We start from the raw sequence: 18,194 nt of genomic DNA, 5'->3' as shown, positions 1-18,194 counted from the left end.
AGGCCGCGTGAGCCTTGTGCCTGCACAAGTCCGCCAGGTCTCACAGCCACATGGAACAGGGTGTGCCTGTGGATGTCAGCACGGAAGGCAAGGATGACGGCTTCACCCGAGAAGCAGTTCAGGCAGCCATCAGCCCCATGCTGGACCAGGTCAACACCTGCCTGGACCACCTGGAGGAGAGGAATGACTGCCTCCCTGGCCGCCTCCAGGAGTGCTTGAAACTAGCTGGCAGATACATCTTGAGTTCCAGCAGCCGCTCAGGAAGGCCCCAAGCGATTGGCAGCCCCTAGTGGAGCCCTCCAAGGGCCCCGGGGCCAGGCCTCAACTCTGCCTTCCTGAGCCCTCACCACCTGGCGTAGGGTGGCCTGCAGATGTCCTGGGGGTTCTGCCTGCCTGGGCCATCCTTCTGGTACTTCCCTTCATGGGCCTGGCATACTCCCACCTCCTGGCATCCCCACCTAGGGTCAGGTGTGGGCCTGTGACCCACCCAACTTGCCTGCCTGCCCGACTCCTGGATGCTGCTCACTCTGCCCAGGCCTTCAGTGTTCACACTGGAGTAGCATCCAACAGTGAGTGCACACTCACACACACACGCACGCACGCACGCACACACATAAAAGGTCCTTAATATTCTCAAGTTTCAGGCTGGAGCCTGAAAGCCCAAGAATAATACTGCCAGCAGGATTGGTTTCTGGTGAGGCCTGTCTTCCTGGCTTGCAGATGGTCCCCTTCTCTTGGTGCCTTCACATGGTCTTGCTCTTATGTGTTTGTAGAGAGAGATCTAGTGTCTCTTCCTCTTACAAGGACACTCACTGTATCAGAATAGGGCCTCAGCCTGATGACTTCATTTAACCTTAATTATATCCTTAAAGGCCCCATCTCCAAATATAGTCACATTGGGAATTAGGGCTTCGACATATGAATTGGAGGGAGGGGGAATACAATTCAACCCATAACATGTCAGATGATCCCCAGATGTATGTAATGGTTATATCTTCTTTGCTACTGAGGTTAACTGTCACCACCTAGACTCATCTATGCCTGGCCCCCTCCAATATGCTACAGATCAGAGAGCCCATTTCAATGGCATCTACTTCTCAATGGCATACTCAGTCTCAGCAGAAGTGCTTTTGCAAGTTTTTGATGCTTCCCTCACCCACTAATTTCTCAAGGTAAGGGTTACAGGAAAGATGCTTTAATTTCCTTGGAGGGCAAAGTTAGCAGTGAGTGGGTAGACCCTCATAAGATTCAATACGGTACTCCCATGTTCAGAAGTTTGGAATTTCCTCTCCTGCATTATGCCAGTAGCCTTCTAACCACTCAATACCATATGTCACAGGCTAGCATCTGGTCCAGGTTTGTATTAGACAACCCAGAAAACAGAATCACAGCCTGCTGCCTGAGCTCACCCCTGTAAATAAAATTCATGAATGCCTACCACTCTTTCCATTTAACTCTATTCCTTCAGTGACACTGAGTCTCACTTGCCATCCCTGGATAATATGCCTTAAGTCGATCTAGAAGGAAGACAGCATCTTTAGATGGTAAATAATATTACCGTCTCCATGAAGTGGCCCCTTTCCCTCTGCACATAAATACATAGGGCCCATGGGATAGAATAAATGGACAGCAATTATTAAATCATATCATGAAAATGGTCATTTAATACTTTTCAGTAGGAATGACTTCATCTTTGCACCATAAGCATTTTATCTTTCCAACTTGGGGACAAAGGAGGGTTAATAAGCAGTTAATTTCAGTACTCCTTTTTCCGGAAAAAGATTAGTGCAAGCTATTCAGGATTCTATCATTCCCTTTGTCAGCGAATGAAAAAGAAATGGAAATATGATTCAGTCGGGACCAGCGAGCGGTGAAAAGTGTACTAGGGTGCTTCTAAGAAACGTTTCCACTCTCCTAAGAACTAAATGCACAGAGGGGTGGTCCTTTTGTTTTCCCTGTGGAAACTGTTAGGTCTGGATGTGACTCCTGGGAACTGCTGTAGCCATCTTGCCAAGTGCCCGACAATGAGGCCAAATCATGGAGGATGACAGATACAAGGCAATCACAAAGAAGTGGAACTGGAGCTCTGTGTCTAGAGTCTGCTATACCCCTGGACTTCTGCCCTGATGACACGCAAGAAAAGGGAAGCTCTTAATAAGTATATAACAGGTATTGGAAACCCACATATGTGGTTTCCTCTGTGTGTGTATCTGTGTGTGTGTGTGTGTGTGTGTGTGTGTGTATCTTGCTCAGTGTAAATTACTAGAGTCACTGGGCTTCCTTGGTGGTACAGTGGGTAAGAGTCTGCCTACCAATGCAGCTTTGATCCCTGGTCCAGGAAGATTCCACATGCTGCAGAACTAAGCCCGTGTGCCACAACTACCAAGCCCACATGCAGCAACTACTGAAGCCTGTGCACCTAGAACCCGTGTTCCACGACAAGAAGCCACTGCAGTGAGAAGCCCACGCACCACAACAAAGAGTCGCCCTCACTCTCCGCACCTAGAGAAAGCCCACATGCAGCACAACCAAAAAATGAAGAGCCAGCGTGACCAAAAAGCAAAGTCATTTAAAATACTTTGCCTCCAATAAAAAATAAATTAATTACCAAAAAAAAAAATAAATTATTAGAGTCACTAGAGTCAATATTAGCCATCATCCAAATAGGCACTGATTTACAGAAGGAGTTTAATGCAAATAAATTAGATGATTAAACGGAGGCTGAAGAAGGGAAGGAGATCTGCCTAAAGTCACTCTGGAAGTAAGTAGCAGATATAAGACTAGAACCCTAGTATTGGCCTGGGAGAGGCTGCAACTCTCCAAATATTCTAGGATGCTAATGAAGAGTAGCAGGGACAAGAAAAAAGGATCGCAAAATGATAGATTTTCAAGAGGCATCTCTCTAAATGACCCGTCATCAGATAGATTTTTAAAATATACATTCTTAAAGAATATGTCAACAGAAGGATGGCTTGGGAAAACTAGCTGTCTCAGCCTGATGTTTCTCTCTGCCCATCTCAAGATTTAGGAGATGGCACTGTGGACAGAGTAGGCTCTACAGGAAAGGTACCCTTCACCTCTCCTTTCCTAATCTAGACTTCTCTTTCCCTCAGTTCTCCTCTGCCCAGGCCGGAGACCTGGCCTGTGAGGAATACAAATAAACACCCTAGCAGATGCTTCCTCCGCGGCACTGATTCATGACACTCACTTGACAAAACTGTTGTGTTTCAAGACTCAAATGGATTCAGGAATCATTCAACTTCTCCACCTGTGCAGGCACAGACTAAAACGAAGACACAGACTGCCACCTAGGGCTTATTTTTCAGTTTAGCTCAGTTCAGTCGCTCAGTGTGTCTGACTCTCTACAACCCCATGGACTGCAGCACGCCAGGCCTCCCTGTCCATCACCAACTCCCGGAGTCCACCCAAACCCATGTCCATTGAGTCGGTGATGCCATCCAAGCATCTCAACCTCTGTTGTCCCCTTCTCCTCCTGCCCTCAACCTTTCCCAGCATCAGGGTCTTCTCAAATGAGTCAGCTCTTTGCATCAGGTGGCCAAAGTATAGGAGTTTCAGCTTCAGCATCAGTCCTTCCAATGAACACCCAGGACTGATCTCCTTTAGGATGGACTGAATGGATCTCCTTGCAGTCCAAGGGACGCTCAAGAGTCTTCTCCAACACCACAGCTCAAAAGCATCAATTCTTCGGCGCCAAGCTTTCTTTATAGTCCAACTCTCACATCCATACAGACTACTAGAAAAACAATAGCCTTGACTAGATGGACCTTTCGTGACAAACTAATGTCTCTGCTTTTTAATATGCTTTCTAGGTTTGTCATAACTTTGCTTCCAAGGAGTAAGCGTCTTTTAATTTCATGGCTGCAGTCACTATCTGCAGTGATTTTGGAGCCCAGAAAAATAAAGTCAGCCACTGTTTCCCCATCTATTTGCCATGAAGTGATGGGACCAGATGCCGTGATCTTAGTTTTCTGAATGTTGAGCTTTAAGCCAACTTTTTCACTCTCCTCTTTCACTTTCAAGAAGAGGCTCTTTATTTCTTCTTCACTTCCTGCCATAAGGGTGGTGTCATCTGCATATCTGAGGTGATTGATATTTCTCCCAGCAATCTTGTTTCCAGCTTGTGCTCCCTCCACCCTGGGGTTCCTCATGATGCACTCTGCGTATAAGTTAAATAAGCAGGGTGACAATATACAGCCTTGATTGGCTCCTTTTCCTGTTTGGAACCAGTCTGTTGTTCCATCTCCAGTTCTAACAGTTGCTTCCTGACCTGCATACAGGTTTCTCAAGAGGAAGGTCAGGTGGTCTGGTATTCCCATCTCCTTCAGAATGTTCCACAGTTTATTGGGATCCACACAGTCAAAGGCTTTGGCATAGTCAATAAAGCAAAAATAGATGTTCTTCTGGAACTCTCTTGCTTTTTCAATGATCCAGCAAATGTTGGCAATTTGATGTCTAGTTCCTCTGCCTTTTCTAAAACCAACTTGAACATCTGGAAGTTCACGGTTCACGTATTGCTGAAGCCTGGCTTAGAGAATTTTGAGCATGACTTTACTAGCGTGTGAGATGAGTGCAATTGTGCGGTAGTTTGAGCATTCTTTGGCATTGCTTTTCTTTGTGACTGGAATGAAAACTGACCTTTTCCAGTCCTGTGGCCACTGCTGAGTTTTCAAAATTTTGCTGGCATATTGAGTGCAGCACTTTCACAGCATCATCTATTAGGATTTGAAAGAGCTCAACTGGAATTCCATTACCTCCACTAGCTTTGTTTGTAGTGATGCTTCCTAAGGCCCACTTGACTTCACATTCCAGGATGTCTGGCTCTGGGTGAGTGTGACTGATCAGACCATCGTGATTATCTGGGTCGTGAAGATCTTTTCTGTACAGTCCTGTGTATTCCTGCCACCTCTTCTTAATATCTTCTGCTGATGTTAGGTCCATACCATTTCTGTCCTTTATTGAGCCCATCTTTGCATGAAATGGTCCCTTGGTATCTCTAATTTCCTTGAAGAGATCTCTAGTCTTTCCCATTCTGTTGTTTCCCTCTATTTCTTTGCATTGATCACTGAGGAAGGCTTTCTTATCTCTCCTTGCTATTCTTTGGAACTCTGCATTCAAATGGGTATATCTTTCCTTTTCTCCTTTGCTTTTCGCTTCTCTTCTTTTCACAGCTATTTGTAAGGCCTCCTCAGACAGCCACTTTGATTTTTTGCATGTCTTTTTCTTGGGGATGGTCTTGATTCCTGTCTCCTGTACCATGTCACAAACCTCTGTCCATAGTTCATCAGGCACTCTATCTGATTTAGTCCCTTAAATCTATTTCTCACTTCCACTGTATAGTCATAAGGGATTTGATTTAGGTCATACCTGAATGGTCTAGTGGTTTTCCCTACTTTCTTCCATTTCAGTCTGAGTTTGGCCATAAGGAGTTCATGACCTGAGCCACAGTCAGCTCCCGGTCTTGTTTTTGCTGACTGTATAGAGCTTCTCCACCTTTGGCTGCAAAGAATACAATCAATCTGATTTTGGTGTTGACCATCTGGAGAGGTCCATGTGTAGAGTCTTCTCTTGTGTTGTTGGAAGAGGGTGTTTGCTATGACCAGTGCGTTCTCTTGGCAGAACTCTATTAGCCTTTGCCCTGCTTCATTCTGTACTCCAAGGTCAAACTTGCCTGTCACTCCAGGTGTTTCTTGACTTCCTACTTTTGCATTCCAGTCCCCTCTAATGAAAAGGACATCTTTTGGGGGTGTTCTTTCTAGAAGGTCTTGTAGATAACCTCACAGAGGTGTATTTTGAAAGTGTTCTTAGTGCCTCCAATGAAAGATATTGCCAGAGAACAAAGTATTACTGTGAGGACCAATCCTTTGGGGAGGGGGAGGGGAGGTTGTCCTTTCTATTAATACTGGAACCAAACCAAGAACCAATATTCTGAACCTGCTCAGAATGCTAGTCCATATCACGTTACCACTTCTAACTCAGATGGTGCCCGAGCCATGCCTTAATTATCATCATGTCAGCACAAATAACCAATAAACGATCCGTAACAGGAATAGAAATAGGAAAGAGTTTTCTTTGAACCAAACTGAGGACTAGCCTAGGGAACAACTTACCAGTAACTCTCAGAAGCTGTGCTGGAGAAGCATGGTTTTCATCACAGTTTTGTATCTTTTCAGAACAAAGAACCATCAGACAGAAACATGCAGGGGTGCATTCCTTCAAGGCTTCTAAAGGGATAGATTAGCACGTACAGAGTGAATCAGCAGGACCTTGGTATCTGGGAAGGAAAACTTATCTTTAAAGGAATACTAGCATAAGCATCATAGGAGAGGGTAGCATTTATCCCTACCCTCAAAGTAGACATACTTTACTTCTGGATAATGAATTCTTTTCTTAAAGGCTAAAGCAGATGTACACTGCATGATAAACAGGTCATAAGATAGGCTGTTCTAGTTCGCATGCAGTTCAAGCTAAATCACATATAAGCCAGAATGATTTCCCCATACCTCAATTGTGAAGATTTCTTGCATCAATCACAAAGTTTAACTGATCCCAACGAGTGGTCTAAAATTCTAATCCTGCATCTGAACTTTGCACAACCTTCAAGTTGTGGGCTATATGCTTATTTTCTCCTCGACTCTCCTGGAGGTAGAAAGGAGATTCCTTTTATTTTCTGCTCCTCTTAGCATATGGAGGGAGCACACTGAGCTGAAATTCTAACCCCTTGCAAATCCGCAGATGTTTCCTTTATACCCATTTTTGATTCTGTGTCCACCCTAGTAGATTAGAAGGGATACATACCTTACATACTGACTTGGTTTCTATATATTACCTCATGTCTTTTTATGAGTCCATATTCTGCTTATGGGACTCTGCTTCTAGGTATTGGCTCATATTTCCACATACAGACTGTGGTAAACTGACTGAAAAAAAGTCCACAGCCATTCCTCCTGTCCCGGGATGAGCAGCCCTTTGCTTATATGTTGCAGGCAGAGCTGATTTGCTGATGGAGTTAGTGTGGGACATGAAAGAAACAGAGGAGTCAAGGAGGATGCCAAGGTGCTTGGCCTAAGCAATATGAAGAAAAGAACTTTCATTTATCAAGGGGAAGAAGACAGAGGAAGAACAGCTTTGGGAAGGGGAAAATGCAGTCAGTGAGTAAAACCTTCATGAATACCAAATCTTTTTCTTAGGTAAACTTATAAAATCCGTACAACTAAGATTCCCTTAAATGTTCCGATATATATGCAATATATTAAGTAAGAGTTCAACCAAAATCCCAACTCCAAACAGGTTAGTTAATTACATATTTTCATTTGGAACAAGAGTGACATCCTCTTCGGGTTGAACTGTTGCGGGTATCCAGAGAGTTTGACCTGTAGCACTGTCTCATAAAAACACATGATTTGTGAAAGAAATTGGAGTGTCATTGCCCTAAGTAAACAGTGAATTATGTGCATATATGTGACGATGATGTCAGACAAAGTAACTTAATGATCGGAGTGGTAATTTGATTTTCTGACATTGGTAATAGACCAAAAGCAAATGCCTCTGGTAACATCAGGTAACCCTTCATTTTTATCTTTTCAAAGCTGATGCCGATGACCAGATGATTATTTTCTTTTAGTCTTTTAATATAGAAAATGAAGAGATTTCTTAGCATTCAACCTTCCTTACATTCCCTGGTCACGGTGCACTCTTTGAACATGCTGCGCTGGGTTATGCTGGCTAGTATGTGGGACTTTCCCATTAATGTTGCAGGCAACATCTGCAGCGTAGGTGCCAAAAATCTGTCTCAGAGATGCATGAATAAGCAGGAAAATGTGTTCACAGAACCTCATGCAAGCCAAGGAACTCAGAAGGACAAGTGAGTGGCGGGATCGGCAGGGAGGGTGGGCACCTGGCTGACTCCTCTGCTCCAAGTGCAGCGGGCCTCGCCCCCATCCTGTAAGACCCAGTCCTGGGCTCCTCCCCTGGGCCCTGGCCACGCCCATTCTCCCAAGGCCCGCACCGGGAAACCTAGGCCCCGCCCCTCCTTTCTGATCCTGCCTCCTTATGGCCATTAGCTCCGCCCCTCCCCAGCCCTCTTCTCCCGCCCCTCCAGCCCTAGCTCCGCCTCCATATTGCGCCTGCGCACTAGCAACCATCTGCTCGAGGGCGGGGCCTGCGCAGGCGCCAGTACGGCTCACGGCCCCGCCCACCCCTGCCCTGGGCCCGCCTCCATGGAAAGCGCTTCCGGTGAGGCTTGGCGTGTCAATTAAGATCAGAATGGTAGTGGGATTTCACGGTGTTTGGCAGTCTAAATTCAAATGCCTCAGGTAAGATCATACCCACTGACCTGAAATAGGGCCAACGGGAGATGGCTTCCAGTCTTATGTGAGACTCATTCTGTAGCAGCAGAGGATAATAAAAGGGATATAAAGTGCCAGCTGCAATTAGAGAAAGAGAGACGCGATCTGAGCTCTGCATCCTCATGAACCTCTCGGGCAGGATATGAGACACTGAAGCCTGGAGCCCTCTAGACTGAACGGCAAGAACAGAATTGCTGTCACCTTCAGCCCAAGAACTTTATGAAATCCCAGGAAGAGAAAGGCACCCAGCCACCCTGAAGATCTACAGGCAGAACAGACTGCCAGTCTTACTCTCCTTTCCTCTCGGGGTGGGGAGGGGGTTACTGACCACAGTAAGGCTATTTGCTGGGAAAAAGTTTTTTTGGTTTTTTTTTTCAGTTCAGTTCAGTTCAGTTCCGTCGCTCAGTCGTGTCGGACTCTCCGCGACCCCTTGAATCACAGCACGCCAGTTAATTAATTTGGCTGCGCTGGGTCTTAATTGTGCCATGTGGAATCTAGTTTCCCAACCAGGGATCGAACTTGGGCTCCCTGCATTGGAAGCATGGAGTCTCAGCCACTGGACCACCGGGGGAGAGTCCCTGCTGAAATGTTTAAACCATGGTAAGACTTGATGCTTTTGAACTGTGGTGCTGGAGAAGACTCTTGAGAGTCCCTTGGACTGCAAGGAGATCCAGCCAGTCCATTCTCAAGGAGATCAATCCTGGGTGTTCATTTGAAGGACTGATGCTAAAGCTGAAACTCCAATACTTTGGCCACCTCATGCGACGAGTTGACTCACTGGAAAAGACTCTGATGCTGGGAAGGATTGGGGGCGGGAGGAGAAGGGGACGACAGAGAATGAGATGGCTGGATGGCATCACCGATTCGATGGACATGAGTTTGAGTGAACTCCGGGAGTTGGTGATGGACACGGAGGCCTGGCGTGCTGTGATTCATGGGGTCGCAAAGAGTCGGACACGACTGAGCGACTGAACTGAACTGAAGTTATACGTAAGACGTGCAATTTTAGTTAATTTAATGTCTAATTCCAGTTAGAACTGGAAAGTGTATTGATATGTTTAAAGAATAAACAATGCCAAAAAATTCTACCCACTTAGCTAATTTAATTCTGCTTTTACCAAGTCTTTATAAGACCTAGTGGTGTGGCGTAATAAAAGATGTCTCAGGCACAAGGGGCCAGGATTCTAATGCAGGCTTCAGCAGGAATTAATTGTGTGCTTGCTGCTTCTAGTTTGGTCCTACTCACTTCTGAACTAATCTATAAAACCATGCTGGTCACCCGACCTCTCCTTGCCCTTGGGAGTATCAGAAGATTTCTCCACGATTCCCAAATATGCATTCATGGCCTTCATGAAGTGGCTAAAAGTATCACTTCTCATAGGGAGGTATTAGATTACCTGCTACCTTTAGGGGATCGGGCTTTCCAGGTGGCTTGGATGGTAAAGAGTCTGCCTGTAATGCAAGAGACCAGGGTTCGATCCCTGGGTTGGGAAGATCCCCTGGAGAAGGGAATGGCAACCCACTCCAGTATTCTTGCCTGGAGAATCCCAGGGACAGAGGAGCCTGGTGGGCTACAGTCCATGGGGTCGCACAGAGTCGGACACGACCGAATGACTAACATTAAGGGGAATACTTCCCTAAACAAAGGGGCAAGCTTCACAAAGAGGGGAACTTTTAGCATGGCCTGGAGACCCCAACCCCTTGCCACCCGCTCCTGTTCTTAATGCATCAGCCTCCAGATCTTAGCGCTCCGCCCCAGTTCAGGTGACAACGCACATGACAGAGCCGCAGCTTCCTTGATCACGCTGGGCTTCGTTGTGAATAATGAAAACATACTAGTGAGATCTTCTGAAGCAAATGAATTTTATTGGAAGAACACAAGTATTTAACAAAATACAAGAAACTTAAGCAACAGATACATTTTACAGACACAGAAATGAGGCTAGCTCAGGGAAACTCAGCAGTATGTCTTTCTTTTCTTTTTGGCCATGCCATGCAGCATGTGGGATCTTTGTTCCCCCACCAGGGATTGAACCCCCTCCCCCCTATATTGGAAGTAGGGAGTCTTAACCACTGGACTGCTGGGGAAGTCCCAACAGGATGTCATTTTATATTCTCTGCAGTAAAAGGTTACTAGCGAACCTTTGCAGGCTCTCACTCATTCTTGCGGGTCTAGTCCCAAACTATAACAAAAGTATTACTGACTTAACTAGGATAAGATGAAAAGTATACCAAACCAAGTAGCTATGGCCAGGAAACTCAGTGACACAGAAAATAGAAGGCTGTGGGAAGGTCTCAGGGAAAAGGGGCCTGCTACAGAGCCCAACGAGCCTGAGACAGTGCCTTCCACCCTGCGGAATACAAATACAGCACACACGCACTTTGACGTGCCCCGACGGGTACAACATTTTCAAAGATTTCTTGAGTAAGCACAAAACCACATATTATACAACATGAAAACAACCCAAAGTCCAAGCCATTTCCAAAGGCACAATACCCCAAAGTCAATTTCTGGTCAAAGGACAACTCGCTGATGTCACAGGGTCACTCCTTGAGCCGAAGTCCTCCGCAGGAAGTTGACGACTTCTGTAGAACTGCTGTGATTCTGTGAAATTCAAACTCCTACGGACTAAAGCTTAACCTTATACACCACTAATGCAAACGCTATGTATGCTTAGAAAAACCAAGGCAAAACCATAATACAGAAGCTGTAAATTGGCATTACCCATTTCCCCAAGGAGAAACATTCTTCCCTCTCAGTTCTAAAATCTAAAGACACTTGGGGGGGGGGGCACTCATTTGTGATCATGGAAGGGCCTTTTTTATTATTTTTTTAAACCCCTTTACTGAGGCATGAGGAATGACTAACATACAAAGATATGTACACATTTATATATACAGTCTAATGAGTCTGGAGATAAGTACACATCCATAAAGCATCTCCATAATCTATACCGTAAACACACCCATCCACTCTTGACGTTTCATTTCACCTTCATAATTTATTATTATTTGGTAATAAAAACATGACAGAATAAGATCTACCCTCTTAGCCTTTGCAGTACACATCAGTTCTGGGGTCTGGAGGAGATGCACAGGTGCTCGGTTCCTGGCTTTAACTATATCCTATATCCTGTAGCTCAGTACTCTGACAACCTACTAGAGGGAAAGCTAAAACAGGCCTTTCAGCATTCTGGAAGGTGCTTTGTCTGACTGACGGGGAGAGGCTGAGTAAACCAGTGAATCTCCATAGGATTCCCTGCAGTGAGCCCACTGCTGTTGTTTTCCAAAGCTGATAAGAAGTAGTACAGGAGGCTTGCACGAGAATAAGGAGAGGCGAAGGACGCTCAGAAATCCAACCCAAACCTAAACCGAGAGGTGGACTGGCTGGCGACGCTCAGTAACCCATTTCATGTGCAGGCTAGCATCAGCATAGTTGACTGGGAGGGCAAATTCAAGTTCAGAGGGAAGAAGACACGATTCAACCTGGACAGGAATGCACATATTTTGCTCATTCTGTCCACTCTTTTGACAGAGCTGCACACTAAAATTCCATAACTAAAACTCTGCAGGATCTGAGTCCCTGCCTCCTACCAAGTATTCTAGCAGGTCCTGTGCACCGCAAGACACAGAAGTCGGGCCTCTGCCAATTGGAGATCAAATCTCTGCTCCTTCAGAGCGCTTGAGAAAGGGACGGTGAGGGATGAAGTTCAGCTCCACTTGCCAACAGACTGCTGACATCAGCAGAGCCACTGAAACCATCTCTAAACAAGGTTTGTAGTTTCACTCCTATTGATCACAGAGAATTCCCCCTGAGGACATAGGCGTGGGTAGAAAGCTCCTAGAGGATAAGCAGTCACTCACTCACTCACACTTTTCACTTGTCCTTCAGGTGCTGTTTCCACAAGTTCCTCGTGAGGAAGTTCTCTGCACAGGTCTGACCATGGCCAGGACTTTAGAATCAGCACTTGGAGGGAGGGCGAAGATACCCAGGCGACCTGGTATCTCACGGGGAGCACACTGCGAGGGAAACTAAAATGAGGAAAATTAAATTGCTCATGCTAAAAAGGGACAAGGCCTTCTTTCTCACCTTTCCTCAACAATTGTGGAATATGGGTCAGTTCTTTGACTCTGCTGCTGCTAAAGCACTTCAGTCACGTCTGACTCTGTGCGACCCCATAGATGGCAGCCCACCAGGCTGCTCTGTCCCTGGGATTCTCCAGGCGAGGGGGTGACATTTCTGACTCTCTGCAACGTATGCAAATCTTTTCTGTAAGTTCAATAAGCCTCTTGGTAATCTGACAAACCAAGAGTGTTCCTTCAGGGACCTGGCAGCAAAAGCAGTGACCAAGAGCCCACAAAGCTACAGGAAAAGGGCAGAAAACACCTCTGGAGAAAAACAACAAATAGCGTAAGCAACAGCAGTTCCTTCTCAGAACTCCCTTAGGTCATATACTGTGCAACAGTACAGCAGGACAAAGAGCTCCCCTTCTTCTGCAACAGCCGTTGTTCACCGGTCTAGGCAACACAGAACAAGGAAGAGACAGCAAAGCCTTCACTTGCAGACAAAATCACAATTCACTGGGAAAATGGAAACTAATCCTGCTCCCATCATAAATGTCCTAGTTTATAAGAAAGCCGTATTTTCTTAAGAGTATATCCATCAGGGCCCATTGTTATCTTCTGTCCCTCAGCTGTGCTAACCCAAAGAAAGGGCACAAGAATGGAGAAAGGAGACGGGAGAAAGGGCCCTGCACCCACAATGCCCACCAGAGCCGTCACACCAAAGACCCTTGTCCTCCCCACTGTCAGTCTGTCCTTATTATACTCTCAGCGCCTCCTCCTCATAGCCCTGCTGGGCCCAAATTGCCCTAATCAAGAGAAAGCAAAAGCCTGAAATGGGGAAACCATCGGACCTTTTCCCTCCCCAAACTGAGCTCCCCTTTCCTCTCCCCCACTGCAGTGGCACAACTCCACAAACAATGCACAACCGCCCCTCCACTGTTGTACCAACAACACTTTCTTCCTGGAGAGTGCAGAGAAGGTCCCCTTGAGCCAATGCCACCCCCACCAACAGGGAGACCCAAATGGAAGAGGAGCCACCACCAGCCAGCCTTTCGGCTAGAAAGGCTTTCTAGCAGATACACAGCGGGGAGAGACAGTTACAGCCTGGGGGTGTAGCCCTCTCCAGCAAGAGCAATACAAGGGCTTCATCCTCCCGCTGGGGCACCTGACTCGGGAGGTTCCTGGACATCCAGGCTCGTCGGCATATGCCCCGAAGTGAGCAAATGGCCCCGGATTCACGGATAGTTCATTGACAAGACCCATCGCACCTCTTTCTTCCAACCAATGTGCAGAGTGTGCTCAGTGGAAGAGTGCAGAAAGTGAACGTGGAGAGTTCCTACCACATTCCTACAAACAGAGTTGGGACTCCTCAGGATTCCCAATGTGCCCTCGCTCTGCACAATGGCAAAGAATTCTGACATCAGGCTACCACTAACTTCTGCCCCAGAATCAACATTCCCCATGCCCCACATGCTGCCATTGCCAATATGCACCTTCTTTCGGCATGTGAGTGTCAAAGGAAGAAGTGTCTGGCGGGTATATCAGTAGAACACAGCAGCAACAGCAGCTCACTAGCATGGGCCTCTTTATGGCCACAGGGAGTCTCAACAGAAGAGTTGAGCCCTCTACTCAACCAAGGGCAGTCAACATCAGTGGGCGCCTCCCAGGAGACTCCCTCAGCTGACTGCTCTAGGCCACAGTATAGGAGGGGGAAAGGTCACCTTTCCTGAGCCGCTTTTCACAGCCTAAGGCAGTGCACAGACTGAGCAGGCACACAAGATCATCCCTAACAGTGAAGTCCAAAATGCTGAGCAATGCTGCAACCTAGGCTAAAGCCTTCATCATGAAAGTCTCACCTTTGCCAGGAAGTAATCCACTCTCATGTCACACTCAGCGAGGTGCACTACTATCTTCAGTCCCCTTGCTACAATGATCCCAGGCAGCACCATGGATGGAGAAATGGGTAGCAGACACTGGCCACAGAAAGTCCAGCGCACCTTTCACACTGAGGGCCTATGCCCTGCGGTCCAGCTTTCTCCTTGTGCTCTGAGAGCAGCTCTATGGAGGGTCACTCTTCCCAGCCCCTTCCCCACCTCTAGGCTCTAGGCACCCCAGCGAAGGTCCGTATGTAGTCAGTCCTTCCATCTTTCCTGATCAGGGAAGTCCTTCCCGCTTTGAGCCTCTAAGCTCTACAGTACTTCTCCTGAAAAGAACCGACAATCAAAAGTGGCCTGAGAACCACTCCTGCAACTCATCTAGTTCAAGATTAAATTGGTACAGCTACTATGGAAAACAGTATGAAAGTCCCTCAAAGAATTAACAACAGAACTACCATCTAGTCCAGCAATCCCACTTGTGGTATGTATCCAAAGGAATACCTCACACCAAGAATTTATAGAACATTAACATTCCCACGAGTGAGTAGACATTCACTGAGGTGCTGTCTCATGAGCCTAAGTGACATGGCTGGCCTAGGAAGGGATTCCTGGGAAGGAACCAGCAAGCCAGATTCCATCTCAAATTCAGAAGTGGATTACCTTCTCTTTCCATGAGAGCCCTGTTTTGTGAGACTGTCCCCAATTGGAGAGTCACCTTTTTGGAATCCTCAACTTTGTGACTTATTTTTAAGTGCCAATACACAGCAGATTTACCTATTAAACCATCCATTTAGCTTTTCTTGACCCCTGCCTCCAAGGAGGTCAGCCAAGATGACTTTGATGGGCAGTGGGAACAAGTGTGTATGGAAGGGAAGAAGTGCTCACGGTTATTCTTAAGTTTCACAATTGTTTTGACTCAGAAATAAGCCAGTTTTGATCATCATCATGTCACTTGGTGAAGGAACATGGGCCTAGGACAGTGTTTTCTAAGTATCTTAGGCTTCAGGTTTTCACTGAGTAGGAAACTATCACGACCCCCATCGCTCACAGCTTTAAAGTAATTTCACCAATTACAGGGATAAACAAAAAGTCTTTAAACATGCCCTCTAAGACTACACACTTTAGTTTCCAATCACAAAGAAATGTGGATTTTCTTTTAACCTTCGGGTAATGAAATTCAGGTTCTGTGACGCAACCTTCTGGATAAAACCCAGGCTAATACAGCAACAGAGGAGCCCGAGCTTTCTATGAAACTAGAGGTCAGAAGTGTCTTTGAATGCACCTTAGAAGATTTCGTATTTCTATTTTGTGCTTTTTCCCCACCCCAACTGTGAAAGCTCTTCCACAGATTTTCAACAGATTAACCACTGCCCAGAAAAGAAGTAACTTTATACAGACAATGAAAGAGAGGAGACGCACTGCCAGTTAACAAGCACCCTCTTGCTGCCTGAACTTGGTGCTGAGCCACATCAGCTTCGGCATAAGGCGTCAGAGATGGCCAGAAAAGAAAGTGGCTCAGAGCAAGGCAAGGTGTGAGTTGCTGGGCTACCTCTTGGCATCATAGCAGGATTAAAGAGGCTGGTTTCCAAAGAGAAGCCCAGTAATATCTGAGGAAATTTGCTGGCCCTGTGAAAGGAAACAATCGTTTGGTTGAAATGGGGGTCTGGACAGGTAGGGGGACGAGCTAAATGAAGACACAATGTTCTGTTCCCATATTCTGGAAATGGTGTACTAATCCCATCGGTACCTCCTGTGTGCTGAGCACTTTACAAAAACCATACAAGAGATATCCCTGAGAGCAAGGTGTGATTCCCATTTAGCAAATGTGGAAATTGAGGCTCAAAGATGACAGTAAGAAAGAGTCAGACTCAGACACTAAAATTTATTTTTAATGAAACACGATGTATTGTCTCAGCAACATCTGCAAGGCAAAAAAAAAAAAAAAGACCCCACAAACTGCGGAAGGGTAAATATTTAATGAAGTATTGACCTGCATATTACTTGAATTGTTAGCCTACACCTCCAGAACCCCTGCAAAGTAAATGCCCACCCACTTATAGAGGGGATAGACTGGCAGACTATCATTCACTGCCACTCACTTGGTGTACAGGCCTCATCTTTCTCCCCTTTCCTAAATAGAGCTGGCTTTAAATTACATTCAAATCCATGTTCCCCTACCTGAGAAAAACAGCACTCCCACAGTCTCTGGATTCCTGAAGTTTGTTTTTCACAGTCCCATCCAGTCCAGCCTGCTTCTGCCTGGCATTACAAGTGTTTTCCAGAAGGATAAAAAGACAGATCAGAACTCTGATGTGAAAATGGCAAGATCAGGCTTTCTGGAAATGTGACATTCTAAGAAATTCAGTATGTCTGTAATAATGGCACTCACGGTGAACTGGAAAAAGATGCCACTGACTAGTTAAAGACATCGATTATAAACATAGTGTCTGAGCAGCGCTCAGGGAGTGATCCTGACATTGTTGCAAGCTCCTATCTTAGAGACTCAGGGAAGACATTTCCACGCCACGTGAAATAATGTGACAGCTGATGGGATGGATGCTACCCTCCTCCCAGCATTTGTGGCCCCGCATAACAGAAGGTTGCACTTACTCATCTGGCAGGTCTGGACAGCTAATTCCGGGTCCACTCTCTTCTCATTACGGGCCCATGGGCTGGCCAGTACTAGATTTGTCCATCACAGGTCCTGAAGGAAACAGTGATTATACACATCTACAAGGAGACTTGCTTACAGATGGACAGCCTAACACAGTTGCTGGGAAATTAGGTAACTTGGAAGCTCGTAACATGAGTGGCTGGGGCAAACTTCCCCTTTCCCTTATCCACAAAACACCAAGGCAGCCAAGGGCCGTCAGCTGTCCTACCACCGCACGCGATCCCTCAGAGCCTTACTGTCTCGTTTCCCGTGGAAAATAACAGAAATACCCTCAATGGTTAAGAAAGGTCACAAAAATGGCCAAGATCAACATTTGAACCAATCCCCGGCAACGATATATCCACTCCAAACGCCCGACAACTTAAAGCAGAATCAGCTCCACGGCGGCCGCCAGTCACCAGTCAGACTGTCCGGCACCCCCACCCACCCAGCCAAACGCACCCGCCCTTCCCTCACTTTAAGCCGCAAACACGACAAAGCATTAAGACCATAATTGGGAAGGAGGCTCCGAGACCCACATGTAAACAAAGAAAATCTTCTTCAAGTTTCATCATGCCCTTACAAGAATGCCCAACACCAAAGCCGGAAGTGCCTGCGAGATCTTCTCCGCCATCCACCCAGGAGCCCGCAGACACGTCTCTCAAAGTGTCCATCAGGACACACCATCTACCCGACTCTCCAAATCACACCGCAGACAGCCAAATACGAATAAAGTTAGTGAAACTTACACTTTTGCCATCTCCGGAAAGGGAGCCGCCATGTTAAATCCCAACCGAAGGAAACGGTCTACGGAAGCCGCACAGCACAATCCAGACAGTCAGGCGCTTAGGCACGCCCTAGGGCTCCTTCCACAACTTTTCCCGCCCCCGCCTCCCAACATCGTCATTGGTGGGCCTGCGATGATTGACGGGGAGATTGGCCATTCCTCTCAGGTAGGTCTGCTGGTGGGTACTGTCCGTTTCCCAAGGCCCAGCTGACGTCATGAAATCTCTGCTCGTTTTCCTATGTCTTTCCATATCCGCGTCCATCCCTCAAGGCTATAGCTCCACTTCTTAGGCCTTTGCACATAACTTGTGGTTTGTTTCTTGTCATCTTAGACTTTGGAACGCATGCACATTCAGTTTACCCAGGCCTAGATCAATTACATCCCTCTCTGGGAAGCCTTCCAAGTGTTACTCCCCAGTGCCCCAGTGGTATAGAGGGGCATTATCG

General features: G+C 46.5%; 1 long non-coding RNA gene across 1 annotated transcript; it reads right to left on the bottom strand.

The window, feature by feature from the left end:
• Nucleotides 1–10,210: 10,210 nt before the first annotated feature.
• Nucleotides 10,211–17,849, bottom strand: LOC129564642 (uncharacterized). The gene is made up of 4 exons (XR_008687535.2): nt 17,711–17,849; nt 16,919–17,012; nt 16,487–16,567; nt 10,211–15,934 (listed from the first exon to the last, which is right to left on the bottom strand). It is a non-coding gene; the product is annotated as an uncharacterized LOC129564642 (long non-coding RNA).
• Nucleotides 17,850–18,194: the final 345 nt, after the last annotated feature.

The sequence above is a fragment of the Moschus berezovskii genome, chromosome X, assembly GCF_049115385.1.
Source record: "Moschus berezovskii isolate FMDL1 chromosome X, NW_MosBer_1.0, whole genome shotgun sequence".
NCBI lineage: Eukaryota > Metazoa > Chordata > Mammalia > Artiodactyla > Moschidae > Moschus > Moschus berezovskii.
Note: the sequence above shows the minus strand (reverse complement) of the source record. Positions and strands in the feature narration are given on the sequence as shown.